Source organism: Carcharhinus amblyrhynchos, chromosome 13 (genome assembly GCF_965287045.1).
Source record: "Carcharhinus amblyrhynchos chromosome 13, sCarAmb.v2.hapA, whole genome shotgun sequence".
Taxonomy (NCBI): domain Eukaryota; kingdom Metazoa; phylum Chordata; class Chondrichthyes; order Carcharhiniformes; family Carcharhinidae; genus Carcharhinus; species Carcharhinus amblyrhynchos.
In genome coordinates this window covers 41,744,216-41,763,627 of record NC_137336.1, presented here as the reverse complement: position 1 = coordinate 41,763,627, position 19,412 = coordinate 41,744,216, and positions in this window count along the sequence as shown.

Here is a 19,412-nt window from a genome sequence, read left to right as displayed (position 1 = left end):
TTCTTGTCATTCACTGCTTTATGTCTCTGCCTCCACACGATGCCCCAGTTATGAGAGAGATGAAGTGTAGATGACCTTTTCTCAAACCCTTACCATCGCAATCTTTAAACCAGCTACTGGGATCTCACAAAAGCAAACTGGACTGACTTGGCATCTGAATTTTTTCTCTCCCCCCTCTTTGCTTGTAATCGTGTATGAGAAACACCAGCAGAACAGTTTGCAAACTTGTACTGAAACTTTAATAACTTTTTGCAGAGGAGGACTCTAACATGATGTATTTCTGTGTGTAATTATTAATTCTTTTGCTCTAAGGAATAAGAGGGAATGGTTCCCATTTATGAAAATTGTGAGCTTTTAAAACTCGCTTATTGAAATCATACATTTATTCTATGTTATTGAAAGAGAATGAACAAAGAACACAAATCACATCATGGGGTTGGTAAGTATTATTGTGGCGACAGATCCTGAGGATATGATTATGATAAATAGTGCTGAAATTTTAAAGCTCTGTCACTGAAATTAATGCTTTACTTCGAGGAGAAGTATTTCCTCTCTGTTTTAGGTGTAGCAAAATCATAATAAAAGGCAGGTTTATGAATCTGCTTGAGTTAGAACAGAGATGTCTCCACCCCAAGTAATTTAACTAAAATTTTGATTTTTTAAATTTACTCGAAAATTCAAATTGGTAGAAATATTGCTGGCATTAGGAAATTCATTTATCACTGATTTGAGGGATTCCCAGTATTTACAAATTTACTTTGTACTGTTGCTCATGACATTATGTACTCATGGCAGCTTTAAGTCAATTTTAACATCTATAATCAAATAGACGACATGACAAAGAAAAGCCTTCAATACATTTTTCAGGAGTTCGGCTTATTTACATAAAATGGATAGGTTTCTCTCAAGGGCTTTAGACCCCAAAGTTGGGCCAAAGATGAGTCCCAAGCCCAGAACCAGATCCAGGGAAACTATTTTCCTGGAGGTAGAATCTAATTTGGATTATTATTGTCAAATGTATTGAGATACAGTGAAAAATATTGTTTCTTGCATGCTATACAGACAAAACATACTGTTCATAGAGTATATAGGGGAGAAGGAAGGGATCGGGTGGAGAATGTGGTGTTACTGTTTCAGATGGGGTGAAAAAAAATGAGATTAATAGATGATAGATCCATTCAAAAGTCTGATGGTAGCAGGGAAGAAACTTCTTGAGTTGGTTGGCATGTGTTCTCAGATATTTGTATCTTTTTCCTGACGGAAGAAGGTGAAAGAGAGTACGTCCTGTGTGCATGGCATCCTTGATTATGCTGTTTGCTTTGCTAAGGCAGCGGACAGTGTGGGTAAAGTCAATGGATGGGAGGCTGGTTTGTGTGATGGGCTGGGCTACATTCACAAATCTTTGTAGTTTCTTGTGGTCTTGGTCAGATCAGGAGCCATACCAAGCTGTGGTACATCTGGAAGGAATGCTCTCTCTGTAATTTACTGCCTCTGAGCTTACTATCCAATTAAAAACAGCAGGCAGTCTCCCAATGCTGCCAACTCATTCACAGGGCTGGCAGCTGTACATCCTCGGCAACTCCACTGAAAGAAGTAGAAATGGCAGATGGACTTTATAGAATCACAGAATTCCTACAGTACAGAAGAAGGCCATTCAGCCCAATGAATCTGTACCGACCACAATTCCACCCAGTCCCTATCTATATAACCCTACATATGTATCCTGCAAATCCCCTTGAAACAGGTCTCAATTTAGCATGGCCAATCAACCTAACCTGCACATATTTGGAGTGTGGGAGGAAACCGGACCACCTGAAGGGAATGCACACAGACAGGGGGAGAAAGTGCAAACTCCGTACAGACAGTGACCCGAGGCTGGAATTGAACCTGGGTCTCTGACGCTGTGAGGCAGCAGTGCTAACCACTGTGCAACCATGTGGCCCAAGGTAACATCAAGGATGTTGTTAATGTGGTGATTCAGTGGTGAAAATACCATTGAATGTTCAGGGGAGATGGTTGGATTCTCTCTTGTTAGAGATGGTCATTTCCTGACAATTCTACAGTGCAAATCTAACTTGCCATTTGTCAGCCCGAGTCTGAATGTTGTTGAGTTCTTGCTGCATATGGACACAGACTGCTTCAATGTCTGAGAAATCGTGAATAGTGTTAAACATTGTGTAACCTTCAACAAACTTACCCATGTCTGACCTTATGATAGGAGGAAAATCATTGATGAAGCAGCTGAAGATGGTTGGGCCAATAACACTACCCTAAGAAACTCCTACAGCATTATCCCTTGGCCATAATGAATGTGCTCCAAGAATCCCATTAGATCCTGTAAATGCTTTCACGAATACCTCTTCATTGTCTATCAAGCCTTCAATTTATTGGATAATGGCATAATAGCAGCTACCTTTTGCTCTTTCCCTGTTTTGCAGTAGGCTTTGCCGATGCCTACAGCCATGCTAGCCTGAAAATGTTTGATTTTAGAAACTAAGCAGACTCAGGCCTGGTTAGTATGTGGGTGGGCAGTGACAAGGGGTTGGGGCCAGAGAGAGGGTGGGGCCTACTGAGGGAGGGGGCCTATTGGGATGATCGATAGGTTGGGATGAAGAGGGAGGGAGTGAGGGCGATCGGTGCTGGTCATCCAGTGGGAGGAAAGAAGCCAGGGAGATCGAGGCTGGCCAGGGGAGTGGGGGACATAGAGACTAGCCCACAGAGGTCAGGGAGACCAATGATTGGTGGGCATGGGGAGTCGGAAGGCTGGAGGTGGGGGGCTGCGGAACTGGCCATTGATCTGGAGGCTGCCACTAGGAGGGCCACTGTGCATGTGCTGATCTCCACGCTGATAGATCGGCGCATGCGCAGTGACCCACTCAGGGCTCTGATACCAGCATCTCAGGTGGAAATAGGCCCCGACCCCTACCTTCCACAATGAATCCTACTAGGGCAACCTGTGTTGCACAAAGTATCGGAAAATTGTCCTGGCAAGCATGCTAAAAAAACTGATGGGATTTCCCCCATTTTCCCACACATTGGGAACTTAGAGCTTTTTTTAGGGAAGAATCCTGACTGTTGGCCGGAATTTTATCGGTATGCCCATCCCAATTCTGGGGGCGGATGAGACTCGGAGAGTGGCATTCTATATTGGCCTTGGGCGGGACTGCACTAACCTTGGGTGGACGTACTAAAATTCTGCTAATTGTTTCTCACTCCATGAATGGTACCAGAGCTGCACAATATTTTCAGCATTTGCTGTTTTCGTTTTGAATTAAGCAGTTGATTGTTAGTCTCACACAGAGAGGCCGTGGTGTGACTGTGTAAATTCACACTCATGAAGTAAATCTCCATACTTAGATGTAAGATAAATTGTTGAGTAGAGTGAAATAAACTATGTTCAATGCCACATTCAATATGCTTGATGTTGATGCACGGTGCAGGTTGTGGAAATTTATTTGGCGTAATAAGCATAAAAAATTGGCAAAACAAAATTCATCAAAACGGTTTTTCTAAACTCTCTGAGAGGTTTTCCTTAGCTAAATTTGTTACTCTAATTTCTAGCATGAGGTTGACATGATTGATTATTTTAGCAGTCTAATTTGAACAGCAACGCTGAACTTCATTTGCAAAACATCTGTGATTCCACAAGGCCATTTGTATAACATGTATATTTAGCGCATCTTCCATGTGCATGTGCAGCTGTGGAGTTTTTCTCAAAGTAATGATTGAGGATTAACAAAGGTCTTGCGGAATTGAGAAAAAGTGCATAAAAATCTAATTTTCAATAGCCTTACTAGAGACTTATGGTATTCAGTGAGAATTTTATTGTTGGTCTGATTCCAGGGATAAAGGTTTTAAAAAATATGCCTGTAGTCTCCTTGCTTCTGTTATGGATTATAAATTTTAGTTATGGTGAGATTAAGACTTGTTCCAGCTGCAGGTGGTGCTTGCAATGATGTGTTTCATCAGGATATTCTTATTTGTGTGTAATATTTCAAATAGGAGATGGAATTTCAGACCTCCTGCAATTGTCTTTGAATAATGCACTTCTATAATGAATATTTAATGAAGATAAGTTCTGAATTTGTGCTTTGTCTTTTTGTACACCTTTTGAAGGTCCGTTCTCTGGATAAAAGGATGAAAACAATTAGTGTATATATTTGGAGGAAGGGTTACAATGTACTTAAGGCTTTGTGTATCTAGTTCATGCATTAATATTCAGTATTGTCTTATTTTAACAATTAGGTAAATTACAATAACGTGGCAAAGAACCTTTACTGCTTTCAAAACTGTAAGTGTGTGGTTTTTATGGTTTCACATTAGGTAGTGAAAAACTTGCCCCAGTTATAGTTAAACAACAAAAGCATTCAAAGGATAATTCTCCACTTCCATATACTGGCGTCTTGGGAGCAGGTGCCGAGGATTAGCATTGACCTTGAACACTGAACACATGCCACACTTCTTTACATATTTGTTGACTTATTTTTGTTCCAGTATAATTTTTCTCCTTTAATTTTGCCTTTTTATTTATTTTTCTTATTACTAATCTATATTTGAAATTGAGTTCTACAGTGACTGGTGACAATTCCACTTACCCTAAGTACTTGCTTTATGGTCATAGAATCACAGAATCTCTACAGTGCAGAAGAGGCCATTCAGCCTCTTATTCACAAACATTCAATCTCTCCACCATCGATGCACTGTAGTGGCAGTGTGTACCATCTACAAGATGCACTGCAGGAACTCAAGGCTCTGTGTACAGCACCTTCTAAATCCATGACTTCTATTATCTAGATGGACAAGGGCAGAAACACCATTACCTGGAGTTCTCCTCCAAGCTACTCACTTGGAAAGATATCGTTGTTCCTGCACTGTCATTGCAACAAAATCTCTGTACCTACACCACAGAGATTGTAGCAGTTCTAGAAAGCAGCTCACCACCTTCCCTTCTAAAGGGAAATTAGGGGTGGCCAATAAACGCTGGCTTAACCATCGATACCACATTCCATGAATGAATAATAAAACTTAAGTACTGTCCATATATCCATTTAATGTTGTTGTTTTCACTTTAACATTTAACAAATGAAAACACTTCCTTTTAGGTGCCCTAACCCTAACCCTTCCTATCATGCTTTCACATTCATCCTGAGTTCATCTTCCTCTTGCCTTCCCTCTTCCTTCATGCCTTATTGATGCCTGACATTACCAACTCCTACCTCTCACTTGCAGACGCCCTCCTCCCTCTACCTCCCGCCCTTACCAGCGCTGGAGTGTGGCGACTAGGGGGTTTTCACAGTAACTTCATTGCAGTGTTAATGTATACCTTGTGACTAATAAATAAACTTTAAATAAACTTTAACTTTACTTCACTAACTCTTACCTTTGTTGACTTTCAGTCTTACTTGCTTCCCAGCCTCTGTTCTTACCTGAGGCCTCGGAATCTTCTCTTCAGTGGCTCTTGACTTCCGACACTGCTCCTGCCTTTGCTCCTGACCCAGCACAAAGTCCTATGTTCCATAGAGTGGCAAAAGTTTGTCAGCACAGGTAACTGAACAATCCAACCTCAACCTCTTGACAGATTATGGTCAATAGTCAATGTAAAAATAATGTGTATTGAGGTGAGTACAGTACGGAATTAGGGTTAGGATTAGGATTTTCTTTTCTCTTCTAGAGTTGGCGATATATTTTAATTCATGCATTTCTAGTGTTATGAACCTCACTGATGTTCAATGTGAGGGTATCCCAAGTCCCAGAAGGGAAACTTGGAATGTTGGGTCTTAACAATTTATTTTTGTAATTTGGAAGAAAATGTGAGAACAGAGATGATGACCCAATCAATCTGGATGTAAATTAGTCAAACATCAAAATGTTTATTAAACTTTAAATCACATAACCAGAAAGGCAACAGATAAAGAACAAAATTTACGATTAATTGTAATAATTGTTATCCAGACAGTATACTTGAATTACCCCCCCGCCCTCCAATTTATTCTATTTTCCTAAACTCTGAGAATACACCTTCCCCAAAACAACATCCCATATGCTTCAACATTATGAGATAAATCCAGCAAATATTAACCACACAAGCATGTTTTTGGGAAACTTTTCTTCTAATTTAGAGTAGATATCCTGGGGTTCTGACAGAGACAACTTTCTCTTGTGTTTGGCACAACAGCTTGACAGACTCTGAAAAGGAAAAAAAAACTCTTTTTAAACTGGATACAGCTCTGATCCAGACACCACTTTGCTGAACAAAGTATTAGTTTCACCCCTTTTAGTCTAATCTGCATCTCACAAACCTTCAGCGCAGGTACATGCCTATTTTTACAATTCTTTACTTTTCATTTCATTTCTACTTCCTGATGCGAGCTGAAATAACTTGCAGCGTTGCACATGTATGTTACAGTATATCAATTTGTACAGTGTTTTTACTGGGTGAGAAATGTTTGAAGGAACCCAACTCTGGCTTCAACATTGTTTCCTATGGGAATCTACAATTCGCTTAAAGTTGTTTCACTTATAGTTGCGATTTTCAGGAGTACAATTAGAACGTTAGGTCAGGGCTTACAACCAGTGTAGGGATTCCTTCTGAAATATTTCACGCTTGTACCAAGAATAATGCTGTCTCATTCTTTTGGGAGGTTGCTTTGCAGTCTGTCTCCCATCCACCTCATGCAACACCCCCTCCTCCTGCTCTGTCCAAGACCACAAGAAATTATAAAGGGTCATGAACGAAGCCTAGCCCATCACGCAAACCAGCCTCCCAGCCATTGACAATGTCTACACTTTCTACTGCCTTGGAAAAGAAGCCAGCATATCCGTGCTCTCTTCCACCTTCTTCTGTTGAGAAAATGATACAAAAGTCTGAGGTTATGTACCAATTGGCTCAAGAACAGCTCCTTCCCTGCTGCTATCGGACTTTTGACTGGATCTACCTTACATTAAGTTTCCCTACATCCTAACCATGACTATAACACTACATTCTGCACCCTCTCCTTTCCTTTACTATGAACAGAATGCTTTGTCAGTATAACGAGCAAGAAACAATATTTTTCATTCTATATTATTATATATGACAATAATAAATCAAGTCAGACCCTTTTTGTTAAATTTTTTTTTACTCTATATTAGTTTCACATCCTTTTTGACTGCTTATTGTTCTTTGGTTCAACTTTGGCCAAGATTGACAAATGTACAAGATTAAGTTTGAAATTTTGATGAAGGTTGATACAATGTTTATCCCAGAATGCAAAGACATATCACTAATAGCCCTCATCCTGTTAATAATCTTTTTCAGATATTATTCTTAACTAGAATTTGACATTTTGTAGGTTTGCCATATCATTTTAATGTCCCATATTTTGGAACGTGTGTGCTACATCATTCATGCAACGATAACCAGCTGCGGAGTGAATTGATTTTCCGCTGTTTGTTCATTTGAATAATCATTCAGAGCTGTGTATATGGCTTTGACCTCACGTGTTAAATGTAATGGGGAGAGTGCAAAATGTGGCCAGCTGAAAATCTGAAATATTCTTCTGGTTAATGCATTTGGGATGGGATCAGTAGAAAACTCCAGGGAGGAAAGATAAAATTGCCACTGGCAATGGTTGTTTTTCTTATTGCAATGTCTACTCCTTTGTTTTTATTGCACCCTTTTCCAGCTGAGTAGAACTTTTATTAATTTATCCTAGACAATTCTTTCCATCCTTAAATAGATTGTGTTTTTAAAGCGGCTCAGATAGAGTATTTCATGTTGGAGGAAATCAATTCAGGGAGATCAGAAAACACTAGCGCACAGTTATAGATTTTAGTTCATTTATCTGACAGAGACCTGTTTGCTTCAGCAGGGTGTTTGATGCAGAGTCTTACCAATTATGGGAAATTGTAACATTGGACTATCACTCTTAGTAATTGACAAATTCACAACTGCCTTCAGCTGTTATACTAGAGAATGCACCTCTCCTTCAGCTGCTTGCTGAATCTGTTTAGCATCACCGTATTGGGTTCATATCATTTATGCTTGACATTTCTCACTTCACTTAGCACTGAAATTGTCATCCATGCCCTTGTTACTTCTTAACTTGACTCTTCCCATTCACTCCTGGCTAGCATCCCACATTCTATCCTGGATAAACTTGAGGTCATCCAAAACCCTGCTGGCACCAAGATCTATTCACCCCATCACCCCTGTACTTGCTGACCCGCACTAAAGCAACGTTTTGATTTTAAAACTTCAAATCCTTCCAAGTTCTTGCCCCTTCCTATCTCTGCCATTTCTTGCACCTATAAAACGCTCCAAGATTTTTGCACTCCTCCAATACTGGTCTCTTGAGTGCCTCTGATTTTAATCACTCCAATGTTGGAAGTCATGTTTTCGGTTGAAATGACCTTCAATAATGTAATTCCCTCACTAAATTGCTCCATCTCCACTGTGTCTCTTTCCTGCCTTAAAATCTTCCTTAAAACCGATCTCTTTGATCAAGATTTTGGTCATGTGTATTAATATCACTTTGAAAGGTCAATAACCTGAAACAATAGCAATGTTTCTCTTCTCAGATCTTAGCTGAGCTGCTGAGTATTTCCAGCTTCTGTGGAGTGCTTGGGGCAATTTATTTGTTTAAAAGTACTAAACAATACCTGTACTGTACAAATTGCCTGTGGCTGATTCCTAGCATGCATTACAATATAAGTTGATGCGCTGCTTCACTATTTATCATAGAAGTGACTGACATATCAATCAACAAGAACATTGAATATGATGAAGGGCTGACCAAATGTAACTGCAGTGATCCATTTTCCAAAATGTCACCAAGACTGCAGTCCACTCTGACTGTTAGTTTGTGGTATAATGCTTTGATGTACAAAGTCTTTGGGGGGTGGGTATTTGATATAGTTATGAAGTTGCTGTCTAAATATGTGTATGGTTGAGATGCAAGAAAAGATCACAACTTTTCACCATATACATTAATGATTTGGAAGAAGGAACTGAAGGCACTGTTGCTAAGTCTCCAAAGATATTTAGAGGGACAGGTAGTATTGAGGAAGCAGGGAGGCCACAGAAGGACTTGGACAGGCTAGGAGAGTGGGCAAAGAAGTGACAGATGGAATACAATGCAGAAAAGTGTGAGGTTATGCACCTTGGAAGGAGAAATGGAGGCATAGACTGTTTTCTAAATGGGGAAATGCTAAGGAACATAAGAACATAAGAAATAGGAGCAGGAGTAGGCCATCCAGCCCTTCGAGCCTGCCCCGCCATTCAATAAGATCATGGTTGATCTGTCACTGCTCAGTTCCACTTTCCCGCCCTCTCCCCATAACCCTTAATCCCCTCTCTTATCAAAAACCCATCAACCCACGTCTTAAAAATATTTAGCGAGGTAGCCTCCACCACTTCAACGGGCAGAGAATTCCAGAGATTCACCACCCTTTGAGTGAAGAAGTTCCTCCTCAACTCCATTCTAAACTGCCCCCCTTTTATCTTGAGGCTGTGCCCCCTAGTCCTACTGTCTTTTTTGAGCGGGAAGAGTCTCTCCACCTCTATCCTATCCATCCCATTCATCATCTTATACGTCTCAATGAGATCTCCCCTCATTCTTCTAAACTCTAACGAGTACAAGCCCAGTTTATTCAGCCTCTCCTCATAGCTGAACCCCCTCAACTCCGGTATCAGCCTAGTAAACCTCCTCTGCACTCCCTCCAAAGCCAAAATATCCTTGCGCGGGTGCGGCGCCCAGAACTGCACACAGTACTCCAGCTGCGGCCTCACCAATGCCCTATACAGCTGCAGCAAGACCTCCCCACTTTTATATTCAATCCCCCTCGCTAAGAAGGCCAGCATCCCATTCACCTTCCTGACCACCTGCTGCACCTGCAAGCTGGGTTTTTGCGACTCATGCACAAGGACCCCGAGGTCTCTCTGCATCGCCGCCTGCTGCAGTTTTTCGCCCCGTAAGTAATAGTCCTTCCTACCATTCTTCCTACCAAAGTGGACCACCTCACACTTGCCAACATTAAATTCCATTTGCCATTTCCTGGCCCATTCGCCCAGCCTATCTAGATCCTTCTGCAGACTCTCCACACCCTCCGCACAATTTGCCGTTCCCCCAATCTTGGTGTCATCAGCAAATTTCGACACCCTACACTCGGTTCCCTCCTCCAGATCATCTATATAAATGGTAAAAAGCTGAGGCCCCAGCACCGACCCCTGGGGCACTCCACTAGTCACCATCCGCCAATCCGAATAGCACCCGTTGACCCCCACTCTCTGCCTCCTATTTGACAACCAATCCTCTATCCATGCTAACACCCTACCCCCAACTCCATGTCCCTCGACCTTCTGCAATAACCTCTTGTGAGGTACTTTGTCAAACGCCTTCTGAAAATCTAGAAAGACCACATCCACCGGCTCTCCTCTATCCACCGCCCTAGACACATCCTCATAGAACTCCAGTAAATTTGTCAGACACAACTTCCCTTTAAGGAAACCGTGCTGCGTCTGCTCTATCAAGCAATTCCCTTCAAGATGCCTCGCAATTTCCTCCTTAATGACAGATTCTAACATTTTACCTACCACAGACGTTAAACTAACCGGCCTATAATTCCCCGCCTTTTGCCTGGCACCCTTCTTAAACAACGGCGTAACATTAGCCATTTTCCAATCATCCGGCACTTCCCCGGAATCCAGCGACGTCTGCAAAATAACCACCAAGGCATCCACTATCACCTCCACTGAAGGACTCGGGATTTGTTCAAGATTCTCTTAAGGTTAACGTGCAGATTTAGTCAGCAGTTAGTAAGACAAAGCCAATGTTAGTATTTATGTTGAGAGGACAAGAATACAAGAGCAGGGATGTACTTCTGAGGCTGTATAAGGCTCCAGTCAGACCCCATTTGGAGTATTGTGAACAGCTTTGGGCTCTGTATCTGAGGAAAGATGTGCTGGTCTTGGAAAGGGTCCAGAGAAGGTTCACAAGAATGATCCCTGGAATGAAGGGCTTGTTGTACAAGGAACGGTTGAGGACTCTGAGTTTGTACTCGTTGGAGTTTAGAATGAGGGGGATCGTATTGAAACTTACAGAATACTGCGAGGCCTGGATACTACGGACGTGGAGAGGATGCTTCCACTAGTAGAAAAAACTGTAACCAGAGGGCACAACCTTAAGCTAAAGGGACAATCCTTTAAAACAGAGTTGAGGAGTAATTTCTTCAGTCAAAGAGTTGTAAATCTGGGGAACACTTTGCCACAGAAGGCTGTGGAGTTCAGATCATTGTTAGGTAGGTTTTTGATTAATAAGGGCATCAGAGGTTATGGGGAAAAGGCAGGAGAATGGGGATGAGAAAAATATCAGCCATGATTGAATGGCGGAGCAGACTTGAAGGGCCGAGTGGCCTAATTCTGCTCCTATATCTTATGGCCTTATGGCGTCACAAGAGCTGAAATGACTAGACACAGATGGTAAATCTGATCAAACTGACTGATAACCATAGATGTTGAACCCAACCATTGCACAAATCAGTGTTGAATTTGTTTGTGCGCTTCTCTATAAGAACTTATATCTGGAGTTTGATGTACATATGAGGATATACACTTAAGGTGGGACTCTCTGGCTGATTATTTTAATGCATGGGATAATTTTTAATATTTTATTTAAAGTTGCATCTCTGTAATAGGGTATTTCCTTTATTTTACTGTTATTATTCACTTATATGCAATTTATTTAACATAAGAACGATGTACCCAAAATAAATTTCTGTATGGCCAATGAAGTGAAATTGAATTGAAATTGGATTTTAAAACAACTTGCATTTATTGAGTGTCATTCAAGATACCTGGATATTCCAAAGCATTGACAACTAATAAAGCCCTTTTCAAATGTAGTCACATTTGTAATACGGGAAATGCAGAAGCCAATTTGTGCACAGTGAACTGCTATAAGCAGCAATGACTAGATCATCTGGATTTTGATGATGTTCATTGAAGAATAAGTATTGATCAGGACTCTAGGGATAAGACTCCCAACCTCCCTGGATTTTCTTCAAAATAACGCCATGGGATCTCTTATATCCACTTAATTGGGCAAACGGGGTACTGGTTTGACATTAATACAAAAGCAAAATACAACACCATCCAGGCTAAAGCAGCCCGATTGTCTGGCATTTCGTGAAGCACATTAAACATTCATTCCCTCCGCCATCAGTGCACAGTATGCCATCTGCATGCCATCTACAAAGTGCACAGCAGCGACTGGCAAGGTCTCTTTGACAGCACCTTCTAAAAGGCATGAGGACACAATCACTGCCAAGTTCCTCTCCCGACTTGAAAATATAATGGCCAGAAATCTCCCAGAAAAATTCTAAGTGTTGAATTTGTGTGAAAACTGGAGTAATTCATGTTGGTTTCATCAGTGGGAGCTCAGAGAAGAATCTTCCACATTCTGTGCACTGCAGATGTCACCAAAGTGAATATCATTGAAAACGAGGGGTCGGGGCCTATTCCCACTGGAGAGGCTGAAATCAGCGCGCTGAGTGGGTCACTGTGCATGCACTGGTCTGTCAGTGTTGCACTGATGGCCTCCCGATTGCTGACCAGCTCAATTGCTGGCCAGTCCCATGACCACCGCAATGCTGGCTCTCCGTGCTCCCCCCCATGGCTCGATCGCTAACCCCCAACCATTCCCAGGTCCAACACGAAACCCACCCCACTCCCCCCCCGGCCCATGCCAATCTCCAGGAGACTTCAGTCCTGGGCCTGCTAACCATATTGAAATCACATTCAAATGACCATTTAAATGATCATTGCGCCTCCCCCAATTTCTGGTGTGGAGCAGATGCTGCCAGAAATCCGGTGCTGTGGCTGAATGGAATCTTGATGGACTGCACAGGTTCAAGAAGGCAGCTCGACACCATCTTATCAAAGGCAATTAAGGATGGATAATAAATGCTCACTTTGCTGGCAATGGCCTGAGGACCCATACCTCACTCCACATGGAGAAGGGCTAAGTGCCCTGACTCGCTGTCATCCAGCCAATGATGGATCTCATCAAGGCCTAGAGCGATGAAGTGAAGTTCCAAGCGCAAGTCTGGCAGAACCTGTTTCCCAAAGTGGCTTTCCATGAAGACCTTGGCGGACTCACATGTCAAAGCTACAACATTAGACAGAATGCAGACAGACTCCTCCATCCTTCCCTCTAGTTTGTCGACTGCCTCTCACAATGCTGCTTGATATTCTGCTGCCTGTCTTTGTACCTTCAGCATATTTGCAATGGCCACTTACAGAGGCTCATCATCTGAGTTGGGCTGAATGGGTGGCTGTTACCAAGCAGACTGTCACTGCCATCACCAAGCTGCGGAATATGTCAATGAGGTGTTCCCCAGAATGAGCCTTATTTATAACCATGACCCATCACAAGATGTATCTCTGAGCTGGAAGAGGGTGCAGATGAAGGCTCGCTGAGTTGGAGGAGCTGTAGGTGAAGGCTGTGATGGGTCTGCTTCAAATGGCTTCTTAGCATCCTCTTCTGAGGTGGCCTGGGATTGGGGCTTATGTGTTTGAATGTGACTGAATATGGCCTACAGAAAATGTCACAGGATTAAAGCAATCCATCCAACAGTGAACCAAAGGGTCCTTTTGTCCATAGCAATAATGCACAAAGCATCCATAGAAATCCAGAATGGTTTGCGTCATCTGAGTTGCGTATCCGGTAGGTTCTGAAGATGTTCACAGATTTGCATACAATAAGTTATGTGGCTTTTGTCAGACTTGTAAAGCTGCATCATGTCCTATGCAAGTAAAAGAATGGATGTTGCCTATTTGGACTACAGGAAGCCGCTTGATAAGATTGCACATGAGAGTATTTGTATCCCAGATCAGAACCTCGAGGTATACTGTGAAGTCAAATTAGATCCCAATAATTTTTTTTATTTGGGCATAAACGTGAGGCTAGGATACTTCTTTCCAGAAGTAACTCTACTGACCAATTCGGGATCTTTTATCAAAACAAGCTTTATTCATAACATACTTTAAATGTAGCTGAAACAAAATTAACTCTTAATCATTGAACAATCTTTAAACACGAACAGGTTTCGGACTTTGTATCAAAGGATGCTTGGTAAATTACGTAGAGCACCTTCAAGATGGTGGCCACGGTGCACCAGTGGTTGAGCTGGTAAATGCTTAACCTGGTGAATGTGGTTTTGATTTGACTGATTTGTTCTGGATTCAGCTTCTCGAGTATTGTTGCAGCTGTACTTATTTGGCAAGTGCAGTGTATTCCATCACACTCCTGTATTGTGCCTTGTCTCTGGTGGGAAGCTGCTGGAGAGTTAGAAGGTGATTTCCTTGTTTCAGGATATGAAGCCTCAAACTTGCTCTTGTAGCTATACTATTAATGTTTTGGTCGGATCCCATCTGGAGGGAAGTGCAGTTTTGGGCACTGAGCCTTGAAAGATAATAGATTCATAGACTCACCCCATGAAACCAGTGGCTTAAAGAGTTAAATTATGGGGACAGGCTGCATCGTCATGATTTGAGCTTAGATGGCTGAGAGGTAATCTAATTTAAGGTGCTTAGAACAATAAAGGATGATGATAGGGTATAGATGGAGAACCTATTTCCTCTGCTGGAGAAAAGGCAACTTAAAATTCAGGTCTCAGTACTTGGCAGTGAAATCACGCGCACAACCCTGCCATTATGAAGGAACAACCTTTGGCACCATCTTTCAGGCAAGAAATTGAGGACCATGAACACGAGAAAGCATGTTTTCCACATCAACAATAATGGAAATCTGAAATTTATGCCCTCAAAATGTTATTGGAGGCTGGATTAATTAAACTTTTCAACACTGAGATTGATATATTTTCATAAGGTAAGTGTATTGAGGCGAATGACATTGAGATACAAGTCAGCTGTGATGTAATTGAAAAGCAGAACAGACTGGGCATAATGGTCTATTCCTATTTTTATGTTTAAGGAATTGCTGTATACTTCTCAGTTCCATCAACACAGCACTTGGTATATATTGCCAACTGTTTTTTTTACTCCTGGCTTATCAATTGGACATGCATGACTGAACTCTAACAAGTAATTCAAGCAAGTTATCACATTTTCTACTATCATATTGCTCATATTTCTGAAAAGGAATCACTTTAATTTTAATATTTAAAATAATTTGTTAACTGGAAGTCTAGATTTTTTTATTCGGATAAGTTCCCTCGCGTTTAATATTGAGACAAAGTTCTAATTGAATTTGATCGATTAGGGCACTCGATTTGCTGCATTCTTGATAAATTACCACGTTCCAATATTAAATAATTCAATAGAAAATAAAATGGCCATACTTACATTTTGAAATGACTTTCTTTATGCGTATTGATTGCGTTGAGTCAAGTGTCATTCAAAGATGATAGGTTTGTGGGCGAACTCAAAAAGATTTTGCTATTTGCAATACTCAGCTAATCATGTGCCAGTAAATCAATTGAACCAGTGAAAAACAGAGACTCCAGAAGCAGCAGAACGGAATCCTAGGAAAAGAAGAAAGCCTAAATGGTATAAATCTGAGCCTGAAGGAAATTTGTTTAGAGATTTTGCGGGGTGGGTGGGGGGAAAGTGTAGGAAGGAGGGGGAAACAATTGTCATAGGAAATCCCGCAGGCGTCCTAACAGGTGGTTTTTTAACTAGGTCCCTAACAATAGGATGGAGGAGGCCGCCCTTTGTGCCGATTTCCTGCCTGCCATTACACTGTGCAAAAGGACGTTCCAATCTGGGTATTTTAGTTTTCAAAGCACTGTGAAGAAAAGCATTATTCAGCAGTTAGAGAACAATTTGCTCATGCATATTAGCTACTTTTGGTTAACTGGATGTATCACGCTAGAACTTGGTATAAAAAGGGAGGCGTATTACCTGTTTTTGGACATCCCTCTGCAATTGGGTTTCTCTAAAGCCAGCTGGTGCCAGGCATATTGGGTGGAATTTTATGGGATTTTTTCAAAGTGTCCAGCTAGTCCGAAGATGGGAAAGTTCCTGATCCATTTTTTGGACGAGTTTTCATATCCAATCTTATGCATGCTGCCTCTGAAAAGATGGGCTAGTCAGTTTCCAGCCAGAGAGACTGTGAGTGGGGCTTAACTCGCCAGACAGCCTGCAGAGGGAGATATTGCGCATGTGCAGATCTCTGATGCTGCACATGCGCATTAATAATAACAGGGGTCTTACAATCAGAGAGAGCGCTGTCAGGTAGCCTCAATCAGCAACCCCTCCCATCAGGGGGGCCTGGGGCCCGAGATGCAGCTCCTGCTGTCCCGCCACTGCTCTGCACCGCCCAGGCTGATAGTAGTTCCCATTCCCTCCCCCACCGATTGCATGCAGAGTGGCAGTGGGCCTCCCTGCTCCCATTGTCCCACTCCCACAGGCCTTGCCGCACAGGCCCCACTACCCACAGGCCCTGTTCCCGGCACTGCCCAATGGGCATTGCCCAGGGGCCAGGCTGGCACTACCCAAGGGACACCCTTGTCTTGCACTCGGCCTCCCGGAAGGGGGCCTCAATGGTCTTTTGTTCCAACAGCGAGGCCAACACAACTGTTCCCTGTTCATAGGGAGCAGATATTTTCTTTGCTGGAGAGAACCACTCCCGATGAGGCCACAAATGCAAGCAAGCCCGGAATTGAGTGCTGGGCTCACTAGACACATTGAAATGAACATTGAAATAAATTAGACTCTCGCCCATTTCTGGTGAGATGCTGACAACACTGGAATTACGGACATGCACGAAAACAGGCACCATTCACACTAGACGCTTTACGCCTGAATTTACAACATATTACAACAGGCATAAAGAGATCATAAAAATCCGCCCATTGTGTTTAGGATAACCAGATCTAAATGCGCCCAACCAACAGGCATTAAAGAGATTGCTGTGAGTCATCACCAAAAATATTTAAAGAGACCATGCAAGGGTCAGGGTTGAAGCATGATAGAGGTCTTCAGACAGAAACGGAAGATACACAAATAGAGACACAATGTAACAAAACAGCGCCACGCTTCAACAATGCATCTTGGCTATTCTCTTTATCTATGCTCATCACAATGGTGCTACAGGCTGTAAGGATCCCAGGGAGTTTCTATTCTCTGCAGACGGGATAAAGAAGCTTGCCTCCAAACATGAGCTGGTTTGGTTGGAACAGGCTGAGAAGGTCATCAGCAGAACAGCTGGTTAAAGTGTTCAAGGAAGTTCAATGAACTATCAGGGCAGGAAAGCTGACATGGTATATTCAATAGTTGACATACATTTAATCCAACCTCTTCACTTTGCCTTTCATAGAAACAGGAAATAGGTGCAGGAGTAGGCCATTTGGCCCTTCGAGCCACTCCCACATTCCCTCCATACCCCTTGATCCCTTTAGCCACAAGGGACATCCCAGCTCCCTCTTGAGCATATCTAACATACCGGCCCTAACAGCTTTCTGTGGTAGAGAATTTCACAGGTTCACAACTCTGAGTGAAGAAGCTCTTCCTGATCTCAGTCCTGAATGGCTTACTGCTTATCTTTAAACTGTGATCCCTACTTCTGGACTTGCCAACATTCTTTGTATCCAGCCTGTCCAGTCCCATCAGGATATTATATGTTTCTATGAGATCCCCTCCCATTGAGTCCAAGCACAGTGAGTCCAAGCACAGTTAATCCAGTCAGTCTTCATATGTCAGCTCTGCCATTCCAGTAATCTGTCTGGTGAACCTTTGTTGGACTCCCTGTATAGTATAAATGTCCTTGCTCAGACTAGGAGACCAAAACTGCGCATAATACTCAAGGTGCGGCCTCAGCAAGACCCTGTATAATTGCAGTAAGACATCCTTACTCCTGTGCTCAAATCCTCATGCTATGAAGGCCAGCATGCCATTCACTTTCCTCACTGCCTGCTGCACTTGCCTGCCAACCTTAGCGACTATTCCACCTTGACATCCAAATCATGTTGCACTTCCCCTTTTCCTAAACAGCCACCATTCAGATAATAATCTTCCTTTCTGATTTTGCCACCAAAGTGGATAACTTCACATTTATCCACATTATATTGCATTTGCGAAGTATTTGCCCACTTAGGCAGCCTGTCCAAATCACCCTGCAACCTCTTAGTATTCTCTTCACAGCACAAACTGCCAGCCAGCTTAGTGTCGTCTGCAAATTTAGAGATATCACATTCAATTCCTTTGTCCAAATCATTAACATATATTGTGAACAGCTGAGGTCCCAGTCCAGATACATACATCTACGGGTTCACACTTGTCCACTCTACTGGTCACATCGTCAAAAATTCCAGAAGATTTGTCAAGCACAATTTCCTTTTAGTGAATTCATGCTGCCTTGGACTAATTCTGTCACCGCTTTCCAAATACTCAGTTATTACATCTTTAATAATTGACTCCAGCATTTTCTCCACCACTAATGGAAAACTTTCTCAGTTTTCTCCTGCATAGTCCCAAACCAGGGAGTACCCCCCCTCAGTCTAGCCACCTCCTTTGATTTCTATCTGACCAGCCATCACTGACGCACTGACCCTTATCTTAATGCAATGTCAAACCTATCTGTCACAGTAATCCTCCACAAATACTGTTCTCCCATCCTCTCAATTCAATTTTTCACACTGATGGGGTCTCCTTTCTCTTCTTGTAAGACCAGAGGGCAGGACAGCAAGAAGAGGTGGAGAACTGTTGTTGGCTCTCCAGTCATCTCCATCTTAAAATCCGCAGAAGAGAAAGTGCTGGAGATTACCTGGGTGCTGCTATGCCTAACCATTGGAGATGGAGAAATCAACTGCTAACTCTGTCTTGAGGTGTGAATATTGATGATTGCCACTCGTTTGGCATTCATTTCTACTACCTTGGTGTGCACATCACCTGGTGAACACTTCCCCCAGCAGTCAACCTTCAGATTACTAGGGGGACTATTTGTGGATCTTCTCTTTACATCTCAAATCAAGAACAAGATGATCAACAAGATGACCACTAGGAGCAGTCACAGCCTTCTCCTCGACTACCTGCCTCCTGAGAGTAGAACAGAATGAGCGTACGACTCTAACTCCCAGGATGCAATAGCAGGAGGATAAGCTGCTCACATTTGGCTGAAGATTAATGTCTCAGGAGGCTCAGAAATTGCTGTCAGCTGGTCACTGATATTCTCAACCTCCCAAAGAAGACTTTGCCAAGTGGGTGTATGAAACCATATTTACGGTGCGATCTTGGCTGACGCAAGATTAAAGACTCTTCAGTCATCTAGGGCACCACAGCTGCAAAGCTGATTGTAGGCTCATTTGAACTGGCCTCTTGAATTGAGAAGTGCACACTAATACTGGCCCTGGCAAACATGGCATCCATCAGCTGTGAGACATAATTGTGCACAGATTCCATGTTTTAACAAATG